General features: G+C 31.8%; 1 protein-coding gene across 1 annotated transcript in view; it reads right to left on the bottom strand.

Annotated features, from left to right (window-relative positions):
- LOC132725610 (ubiquitin carboxyl-terminal hydrolase 15-like) overlaps positions 1-12,252 on the bottom strand; it is a 66,427-nt gene that overhangs the window by 40,564 nt on the left and 13,611 nt on the right. The gene's annotated exons all lie outside the window — the stretch shown is intronic.

Here is a 12,252-nt window from a genome sequence, read left to right as displayed (position 1 = left end):
TATAGGTAAAATGTCTTTTTTCTCTTATTTAGGGAGGAGAAAATATGTGTTCAAATTGATTCTTTATGGATTAAATTACATATACGTTATTATAGTTTGAAGTATTTATTCAAGAAAATCGTACATGTATAGTTTATGTTTTATAAATTAGCTGCGTTTTCCGAATAAAGTTACGCTTTGACTTGAATATTTATTTGTGCATGTTCCTAAACGAAAAAGAACTTTGTGAGAGTTTTGCTCACAGAGGGTAGCATATTTAGAACAGAAGACAACTTTGCTATCTTCCTTACATTTCAGAACGGCTTAAATTGATATCTATAAAGGAATGATCACTTTTAGCAGTGTTTTCAAGTTCATGTTTCTTGGACATTTTTTCATCATGTTAATGTGTTGAAAATTTAAATAAACAAAGAAAATCATGTCAATATTCATAGAATATACACTACTACATGCCTTACATTTAATTAGAACATTGTTGATGCTTCCTTATTGAACTATATTTTCTCTCAAATTGAATATTGCCGTACAAGGCAGTCATTCAAAAAACCCGTTTTTCTTTTCTAGGCATCTTGACTTTTGAACATGCATATCACTTATCTTATTGCGTTTTTTTCGCGATTCAAATACCATATATTCATTAAAGTGTCTTGAGATCCAAAAATGCTAAAATTCATATTTTTCAACAGCCTTTCACTCTTGATGTTTTTGATTCAGTTTCCTAAATAGAGCTAATTGTCCAAGTAGTAGTCGCCTTTTGCTTCTATGGCATATAACATGAGTGATTTAGCATTTTGACTGTAAGTCAAAAATACCACTAAGTTTACATTTTGCTATATTTTATGAGTTATATAAAGTATGCCCTTTTTTAGAGAAAAAACATATGTATTTAGTTCAGAGGATTAGTGTGCCTTTAAAGTATATAAAAAAAAAATCAGCGCAAAAGATTACATGTATTATATACTTTGTGTTTGTTATCTTTTTAAGCGCGCCTTTCGTTGAGCTTCAATGGAAGAAGCGTTATTTTATAATCGTTGATGTTCTTCTATTATCTTGAGAAAATGAAATTAAAAAAATCAAGTTTAAAACTAGTTGCTTACCCGGGAAAATCCAGGACTAATAATAGCCTGAACTGTCAAAATATAATTATTTAACTAGCGCATTTGGCGCTATTATTGTAAAAATATAGTTAGGGCGATGATAATAATAGCATCTATCCCTTATACAATATTAAGATTTATACCCCTCTAACCACTTGGGCATGTACTTACAGCCATTGTCGCATCCTTTCTAAAAAAGAATACACAAAAGTTCCAGTCTATAATAATCACTTTAACTCAAAAAGTGGTTTTATTTTTTATTTGTCACAATTCAAAACACTTCCTAGAATTAATAACATGTATATATCGTGTGGGGTTTCACAAAGCAAGCAATCTCTGTCGAATCATACGTTTGATGTGGCTGTTGGGTTTGAAATCCACTGGTTTGTTTGCTGGAAGATTATAAACCCTTAAACTTAAACTTTCAACGTTTACTAATCAACGGATATAACTAAAACATACTAATCTAAGCCAAAATTACAATTAAATTTTTAATAGTTTCTGAATACTTTTTAAAATGTTGGGCGGTTTATAACGTTTAACTGTGATATGAACATAATGTGTTCGAATATACGCACGTGTTATATCACGTGGTACAAAGTTATAAAAGATGTACAACTAACGCACCGAATAATGCTCCAGTGTATCCCCACCAGTCCCAGCAACCGGCAACATTGAATGGTACGGTAGAGGCTTTTGCTTGAGGATAAAGTATGATGATTCCGTCATTTAGCTCTCCAACCTCGTTGTAACCTCCGTGACGTACATACGCCTCCCCAATCTTACTTCTGTAAAAAATATTATACTGTAAAAACGTTTTTTCAGAAGAATTTTCCACGATTTTAAGATTTTTTTTTTTCAATTATCTTAGCATCGTTTGCGAGATTTTAAAGTTCACGTTGTTTCCGTCTAGGTCTGGGATAAAATGTCTCAAAATGAGTCTTAAACTGTGCTTATAAACAAATCATTATATTATTATTCACAACATCATGATGTCAGTAGTTTTGAAATAAAATAATAAATTACATGTACAAGTTTAAAGAATAATTGCACCCTCGTAAAGTCATTTTAACACAATATATGAGCTTCGCCATGGACAAAACCAACCATAGTGTGTTTGCGACACCAGCTTGGCGCATCCACGCAGTCTGATCAGGATTCATGCTGTTCGTTCTTGTATATATGGTTTGTAAGCGAACAGCATGGATCCTGATCAGACTGCGCGGATGCGCAGGCTGGTCTGGATCCATGCTGGTCGCATACGCACTATGTTGGTTTTGTCATGGCGCGGCTCAATTATGCTATAAAATTACTAACTGCCCCATTGCACAGCCATGAAAAGCTACGTGTAGTCTGCATTCTGGAAGACAAGTAAATCACTTTCAACGAATTATCTAAATTTTTAATGGTAAAAAATTAAGAAAGATAATTAAGTTAAATGTTTTAATTAACACTCATATGTTATTTGGATTTTAGCATGTGTCAATTAAATTAATACGTATAAATGAAAGATGAGAATTATTGATGAAATAAAATGCGTATTTTCATTTCCCGTACTTTCGACTTAAATTGTGTTTACTGCAGTGAAATATATTTTCCGTATTTTCACTAGTGTCTTGCCGGACTACTTCTTTCTAAATTCAGTCAAAACACAAAATTAAAAGGGAATTCTTTCATAAGATTAAAAAGATAAAAAGTATATAATAAACAGAAAAATCAAGTTTTCTATTATAAATATAAATAATAAAACCACTCGTGAAATATTTATTTTCATACCACTCGATGAAAATAAATCCTGTATTTATAGAAAAAAACTTGAATATCCTGTATATATGTAATGGTTAGCTAGTACTCGTCATTTACTTACTGGTTAATTTATCCCGACAACCAAGGGCACATAAATATTTCCGGTCGTATCCATACTATACATGCCTGGTGTTGATACATAGAAAAAAGTCAATCTGACTAAACTTCAGCAACTTGTGAAATACAAGAAATCTTCATTTGACATTGTTTATTTAATGTTGATGTTGTAAGAAAGGTTTCAAATAGTTAACTGCAGAATCTTCTTCTATTCAGGGTCTTAAAAATATATATCTGAAAGACCCTGTTCTGTTGAATGAGAATATCATAATATAACTCTGGTACCAAAGGAGTGATTTTGCAAGCTACAGACATGTCAAACAATCTACGGGAATTTAATGGCGGTTTTATCCTACCAAAAGTTAGTTTTCTGAATAGGCGCTAGCAACGAGGTGATGTGTTCTGTAGAATGATGGGTAAATCCTGTATTGCCAATTTTAAGCATTCTGCAAACATTCATGTGCAATATAACATATCATAACTTTAAGATTATAAATTTATTAATCTAATATACTTGTATACATTTAAATGTAAATTAGAGAACATTGGTGTCAACATTTATTTCGTCAAAATGCAACATTACTTATTACCTTTCCATTCGCTTGCACCTGACGTGATGACATCTACAAGGGACATGTACTCAAAAAAAACATTTACTAATTGACTTACCAACTTCATAGATAGGAAAGTCATGAAATGACACTTTGTTGAAAATTATCTTTTCTACTATCAAATTAAGTTAATAGCTTCCAAAATCTTGAAATAGACAAATGTTATTTTTAATATTTTGTTAGTTTTAAAACTCAATTAATAGAATACCTAGTGAAAATAAAATAGTGGCAAGTATATACCACATTCTATATTACGTACCCATAGATATGATTTAACAAATCGAAAGCAGCCGAGTAGTTGCAGTTACATAAATAACATGGGGTTGCTGGTTGGTCGCACGTGCAACCGTAGGTAATTGTCGGCTGATACAGTAAAAACAATCATTACAGTTTCTAGTAATTTTATATCACCAGTTGTTTTGTTATGCTTTTCAATATTACATGAATAACACAGTAGAAAAAATTTAATAACAGATTATCATAGAATGCTACAGACAAAGTGTGGTGATCATTCATCACTTAGTTCAGTAGAAAAAGATGTTTTAAGGTTTTTCTATTTTTAGCTCTGTTGGCCCCTTTTTAGGGGCTAACTGAAATGATATGAGCGAATTGCAGTGGGACTGTCTTAAGGATACTACAGACCATTTTTGAAGTGACTTTGTCCGGCAGTTTCAGAGAAGATGATTGCTGACGCATGACGACGGAGCATTCCCTTTTGATACTCATAGCTCACCATGAACCTTCGGTTCTGGCGAGTTTAAAAAGGTTTCTGTAAGTTTTAGTTTTAATCGTCATCATTAAACCTTGACATTGTATGTATATATTTTTTTTTTCCATAATTATATATATATATATATATATATATATATATATATATATATATATACATATATATATATATATATATATATATATATATATATATATATATATATATATATTATATATATATATATATATATATATATATATATATATATATAAGCAAAAACGCTAATTTAAATTTGCCGTAGCTTTCGGCCTTGCGGCCTTCTTCAACAGCATTTATTCTACATACAAATATATCAAACAAAACAATGGAAGTGACGTAACGTCAATGAACGACGCCCGCCGTGGCGTTGTTTGCCGTCTGCCGCGTTATTCTTTGGTATTTACTCCATACGGTCTATAGGTTCTTAATTTATTTTTCCACAAATTTTCTATTGTTTTTCTGTATTGGTCATTCCTGTTTAGCTTTTCCAGCCCCATTATTGAAAAGTCATTTACTGTGTGGTCGTTCGTGTAAAAATGCGCCACTAACGGATCGTTGTATTTGGTTCGTATTCTGGATAAATTAAGAAGGTGTCTTTGGTACAACGTATCCCCTGTTTCTCCAACATAAATATAACGTTCGCAACGCTTACAATAAACTGCGTACACAACATTCGTAGATTTGCACGTGATCTGATTTCGAACCTTATACGAGGCCCCGTTCACACCAATGAATGTGTCTGCTTCAATAACGTACGGACAAATCGCACACTTTTTGGATCTGCAAGGAGCACAGGAATTCGGCTGTTGAAAAAAATAGTTTATTGTGTTTCTTATGAACGAGAATGTCTTGTAGGTTATTATCTCTTCTAAATGCTGCAATTGGTGGATTCGGGAATATTTCCTTCATTCTATCTGAGGTGTGTAATTCAGGTAGGTGTTTTCGTACTATTTGTCCTACATTCGGGAGCGCTCTGGAAAATGTCAGTACCAAGGGGATTCTTTCAGTGTTTTCTTTATCTTCATTTATAATGTAATAGGTCACTTTTTTTTTACTATCTACTTTATTTAATTCTGTTTCAATATGCCGATCTTCATAGCCTCGTTTCTGTAACTGAGTTTTAATATTTTCTCTATCTTGTTTGTATGTCGATTTATTAGTACATATTCGCTTAGCACGGAGGGCAAGTCCATATGGTATTGATTTTTTTGTCGATTCCGGATGAGACGAATTTTTATGCAAGTACAGGTGTTTATCTGTGGGTTTAGTGTATAGGTCTGTTATTAAAATGCCATTCTGAATCTTCGTCATTACGTCGAGAAACTCAAGTTTTTCAGCTGAATATCTTAATTCTAATTTTATTCTTGGATGAAGGTTATTCCCAAGCTCATGGAATGTTTTTAACGACTCGATACCGTGAGTCCAAAGGCCCCAATCGTCATCAACATACCGGAAATACTCAAGCGGAAGTTTATCTGTTATCGTCATCAGCTGTGATTCCCATGATCCAAGATATGTAGATGCGTAATTCATCCCTAATCGTGAGCCAATCGCTGTTCCTTCTGTCTGCGTAAATTTTCTTCCATCAAATGAAATAGTGTTATTTTCAAGGACAGTGTCCATCATATTAAGAACATCTTAATTGTATTATATGTAAAAAAAAATAATATTAAAAACGGAGTAACTATTGTAAGAAACCATTGTGATACAATTATATGGATGAAACTGGACCGTGAGTTTTTAACCCTTTCCCCCATGAGCATATTGTGAAAAATGGCCATTCTACTGAAAAGCCTCCTCTTACAAGTTCAAACTGCTATGAAACTATGAAAAATGCTTCAATACTAATCAAACTTGGCACAAATGTTGACTGGACCATTGCCTTTGTAACGACATGCTCAGTTTTAAATTTCCTGTAACCATGGCAACGAGGGGACATCTCAAAAATTGCCAAAATCACTATCTGGCCTCGATTTTTTCCATCAAAATTTATTTCAAAGTGCTGCAACTTCTCAAGGGATTGAGATAGAGTCAAAGGCTTTTCAGCGTTGGTTACACGTTACCTTATGATCAACCTGGGGTTATTTTAAGCTTCTCACAAGTCCAAAAATTTTCTTGGCGATGAGGGGGACACCGCCCCCTTCAAACCCCCCCCCCCAAACAGAATGGGGCACATCCCCCTTGCTCAAACGAAAACCTGTGTTTGGGGCCCAAATAGGACATTTTTTTTTACTATTTCAGGCCAAAAAAAGGGGGGGGGTCGAAAGTGCGTTGTTTCGCGTATATATGAGGTAAAGGGTTAACAAAAGATGATGAAAAACTTTGGAATCACCCAAAATCAAGTTTTTCCATGTTAACATGTGGTCTTTTACCTAATTTTGGTGAAAAATTGTTGTTTTGTAACATTTATAATTTTTTTAGTTAACCCTTTCCCCCATGAGCATATTGTGAAAAATGGCCATTTTCACTGAAAAGCCTCCTCTTACAAGTTCAAACTGCTATGAAACTATGAAAAATGCTTCAATACTAATCAAACTTGGCACAAATGTTGACTGGACTATTGCCTTTGTAACGACATGCTCAGTCTTAAATTTCCTGTAACCATGGCAACGAGGGGACATCTCAAAATTGCCAAAAATCACTATTTTGCCTCGATTTTTTCCATCAAAATTTATTTCAAAGTGCTGCAACTTCTCAAGGGATTGAGATAGAGTCAAAGGCTTTTCAGCGTTGGTTACACGTTACCTTATGATCAACCTGGGGTCATTTTAAGCTTCTCACAAGTCCAAAATTTTCTTGGCGATGAGGGGGACTCCGCCCCCCTTCAAACCCCCAAAACAGAATGGGGCACATCCCCCTTCTGGCAACCCCCTGATGTATCTTTTGGATGGGGGCGGCGCCGAAAAAGTGCTAACTTTTTTTAGCAACATTGCTCAAACGAAAACCTGTGTTTGGGGCCCAAATAGGACATTTTTTCACTATTTCAGGCCTAAAAAAAGGGGGGGTCGAAAGTGCGTTGTTTCGCGTATATATGAGGTAAAGGGTTAAGACAATGACTGATATAGAATATATGGAGTTTATATGTGGTTTGATGACTCGCCTATTGCGAGTATTGAAAATGTATACTTATTTGAAATGTTAACTAATGATGTTTTTTATTTTGAAGACCTAGGTAAGGTGTTATTAGTAGGTGACTGGAATGGGAGAGTAGACAATAAATCAGATTTTATAGTATGTGATAATAATGTAAAATACGATTATTTTCCGGATGTGCCATTATGCAGGGCCTCTTCCGATCCGATTGTTAACACAAGAGGTGAAAAGATTCTTGATTTTTGTGAAACTACTTGAATGAGATTAGCTAACGGTCGTTTAGGTAAAGATTGTAACGTAGGGGCATTTACGTATTACAGCCGTCAGTCAAGCAGTACAATTGACTATTAATTATTGAAAGAGTGCAATTTTCAGATTATAAGTGCATTCGAAATATGTCAATTTTATGAATTCAGTGATCATACACCGCTTTCGTTTACTGTTAAATACTTAGATACTAAATTTAATCCAAGAAATTTAGAAAGTGAGAGTACATATTTTAAAAGGCGTGATGCTGACAAAGATAAATTTAGAAGGGGTATTAGGAAGAATGGCTGATTTAAACGATATTTTTGAGAATTCTTCTTCGAGCGACATTGAAAATATTGTTTTAAAGTTTTTCAAAGATCTTACAAGATGTACCCGAGCCTCTTTTTAAGCGAAAAGGTAGAAAAAAGGGTGGAAACTCTGATTGTTTCTTGGTTTGATGAAGAATGCTACGAAAAAGCGTAATTATCTTACTGTGTTTTGTCGATTTTTAGTAATTATAAAAACGAAACTAACAGGCATATTCTATGTGACTTGAAAAAAGAGTTTAAAAACATTGTTCGTAAAAAAAACGGGAATATAGACTTAAAAGGGCACAAGAATTGTATGAAATGAAAACTAGTAAACCAAGAGAGTTTTGGAAACATTTCAAAAAACGTGAATGTATCACAAAGTTCGGATATACCTATTTTAGATTTCCAAATTATTTTGCAAAATATGTTTGAAGAAATAAGGGCTACAACTAATTTTGATGCAAATATTTCAAATGATAATATTGATCCTGATATTAGTAACCCTACTTCTGAAGAGCTTAATATTCCCATACCTTGCGAAGAAGTTAGAGATGCGGTGAAGCGATTAAACCGAAACAATGCGTCTTGTCCAAGTGATGACTTGTTGAACGAATACTTTATATTTTCTATTGATATATTAGTAGGCCATATCACTGATCTTTTTAACAGAGTTTTCGATGCAGGCTTTTTTCAGAAATATGGTCTGAAGGCTTTATTATACCTTTTCATAAAAAAGGCGATCATACTTATGTTAACAATTATCGTGGCATCACATTACTAGGTAACTTTGGGAAATTATTTATAAGTATCTTGACAAATAGACTGGAAAAATGGTTTTAAGATAATAACATTTTGTCAGACGTTCAATTTGGTTTCAGAAAAGGATTTAGTACAGTAGATGCAATTTCGTGTTACATAATTTAATAAACCAGGTGTTAACTAAAAAAATGCGATTACCTTGTGCTTTTATCGACTTAAAAAAGGCGTTTGACTCTGTGAACCGCAATGCATTTTGGTATAAATTGTTTAATATGGGATTAGATGGGAAGTAACTTAGAACTTTTAAATCAATGTATTCAATTGTTAAGTCGTGTGTTAAACATTGCAAGACATTTTCAGAGTTTTTCAATTTATCGGTTGGGCAACGACAAGGGCAAAATAATTCGCCCGCCATGTTTGCACTATTTTTAGAACACCTAGAATTATTTTTACAAAACTCCGTCGATTGTGGATTAAATATATTTGAAATATGTATAGTATTATTTTTATTCGCTGACGATATGGTAATAATTGGTAACTCGCAAGAGGATTTACAGCAAAGATTAAACTCTTTATTTGAATACTGTAATCTATCGGACCTAGAGGTAAATACCGCCAAAACTAAAATAGTTGTTTTTTCAGAATAGAGGATCAGTACTTCCTCATGAACGTCAGTTTTATAATAATGAAGCTTTGGAAATTGTTGACGAGTGTAGTATTTAATTACATTGGGTTCTTTGTACTTCACATTCAATATCTTATAGGTAAAGCTTTGAAAGCAATGAATGTTTTAATATGTAATATTAACAAGTATGAAATATCCCCTTCTGTTTCCTTGCAATTATTTGATGTTTGTCGGCTCTATCATAAATTATGCTTGTCCAGTCTGGGGATTTACAAAATCTAAAGATATAGAGAGATTACACTTGAAATGTTGCAAGTTAATTCTTGGGGTGAAAATAAGCTCTTGCAATGCAGCAATTTATGGTGAGCTAGGAAGATACCCACTTTATGTTAATAGATATGTTCACATAATAAAATATTGGTTTAAAGTGATACATTTAAACAATATCAATGTTAAATGTGTGTATATAAATACATTAAATCAGTGGAAAAAAGGAGTAAAAAACTGGGCGTATAAAGTAAAAGGAATTTTAGTTGAATTTGGTTTTTCTGAGGTGTGGAATTGTCCTGAACTTTATAATCTAAAGAGTCATTGATGTTTTTAAACAAAAATGGTTTTCAGATATTGTTAATAATAACGTTTTAAATACATTGTAAAGACATATCAAGGATAATTTTTCTTTGGAATGCTATTTAGATAAAATTAAGTGTATGAAATCAAGACAACAATTAACTCGTCTCAGAATAGCTGCGCATAATTTAATAATAGAATCTGGTAGATATGGTAGAAATAGACTTGAAAGACATGAGCGCATATGTCAACTTTGTAATACACAAGATATTGAAAACAAATTCATTTTTATACTTGTTTGTAATCTGTACCAGGAAATACGCACTTAACCCATTAAAAGATATTATTATAAAAAACCTAGCATGTTTAAATTCAATAGAATTACTTCAGTCGTATGAAAAGTCTATATTATTAAATTTATGTAAATTTATTTATTTTGCAAATAGTACAAGAAAAGATATGTTGATAAGCTTAGGTTATACATAAAATGTAACGTTAAAATGTTGTTATTATTTTCATAGATATTGTAAACGTTTAGATTTCGCTAGTAATGTTTATATTAAAATAAGATTATTCTGATATTAAAAATGATATTATTCTGATATACATTTATTTTATACAAAATCAAGTTTTTCTGCATCAATATATGTTCATTCTCCAATATACTGTAAAATCTTTGAATTATATCATGTGTTTATCTATTTATAATATTTGATATGTGTAATGTAACAAGACACTGTATTGTATACGATACGAAATAAAATTTCTGTTCTGTTCATGAAATAACATGAGCATACATGCAATATACATGAACATGTGATAAACGTGGAACAATAATTTGCATACTAATTTACAGAAAAATGATACAAAACAACATTTTGATTAATTGACTTTTTTATGTTATGATAAAAAGGAATTTTGCATCAATAATTCGATGTTTAATTAAAGGCCATCAACAGAAATATGGTGTTACAAATTGTTTCCTTAAGTTATAATTTTTGGACATATTTGGAGGAATTTTTTTTATAAAACTAGTTTTATATTACATCTATGGTGCATTTTTTGGCATTCGTTTTCTTCCCTTGGCATTCCTTGATGTCTACGTGTTATTACAACATAAAAACAATGAACATATACAATACATTATTATTGTAATGAAATTGTAAACATACAGAATACAGTTAACGACAAACTATACAAATACAATATACATTAATGATTGTATTTTACTTATTTAAATCACATAAGTTAATGTAAATGTATTGCATTTTGATTCAATATTTTACCAAAAACAAAAAGCTGAAATAAATGAATAAATAAAAATAGACATGGTCTAAGCTAACACAAGTAAAATGTGGACATATATATCTAGTTATATGGAAAACGTATTTAACCTATCAACATAACGCAATAAAACAGTATCGGATCGGAACAAACATATTTTTTATCGTTCAAATTGATTAATTGTATTGATGATATTTATCCACATATATCACTACACTATTGAGATGTAGATCATAGTTCATGAATATTAAGCTGTGTAAGTATGACATGTGAAATAAAAAAAGAGCAAAAATTTGACATTTTTAATAGATATACACCTAAAATACGTGCAATACATTTTATAATGATTCAATACAAGGAAATCTAAATAATTTGTAAAATAAGTTCACTTACCATGGCAAAAATGCTTTCATAACAATGATAAATATGCGGGTGCAAAACGACAATTTTCTGATATAGACGTACAGATGAAGGCTAGTGAAGGAAAACGCCGATTTATAATTATATATGTACGAAAATGTCTTAAGAGCTGAAAAGATACAACAGGCAATATTAGTGTGCAAGTTTTATATGTTTATTGTATATTTAAATCAGAACAGGACAGAAAGTTTATTATTCAGATTAGATTAATAAATAAATATTATATCATAAATATCACAACAATGACAAAATTGTATTATATGTTATTTTGCTTTTGGAGTGATATATGTGGATATATTCCTACTAAGATTTTATATCACCGAGTCGTTAGGCGAGGGTGATATTTTATCTTGGCAGTTAATATATCCACATATATCACTCCAAAACCAAAATAATAATTTTATTACCCTTCCCCTGCCGAGTTTAGACGATTTTTAAAAAAATCATTGCTGTTTCAAATGAAACATCGAAATAAGATTCCCTTTAGGGTACCTCTTCGTCACAACATGACGTCACATAAAAACATGACGTATTTTTCACGTACCTAACAGACATGTAAACAAGAGAAAAGGAATAGTCTATTGAACGCACTTTTTGTAATTAATATCAAGCTTTCACA

The sequence above is a fragment of the Ruditapes philippinarum genome, unplaced genomic scaffold (assembly GCF_026571515.1).
Source record: "Ruditapes philippinarum isolate M1 unplaced genomic scaffold, ASM2657151v2 ctg4469_1_1_1_1, whole genome shotgun sequence".
NCBI lineage: Eukaryota > Metazoa > Mollusca > Bivalvia > Venerida > Veneridae > Ruditapes > Ruditapes philippinarum.
This window is presented reverse-complemented; position numbering and strand designations above follow the sequence as displayed.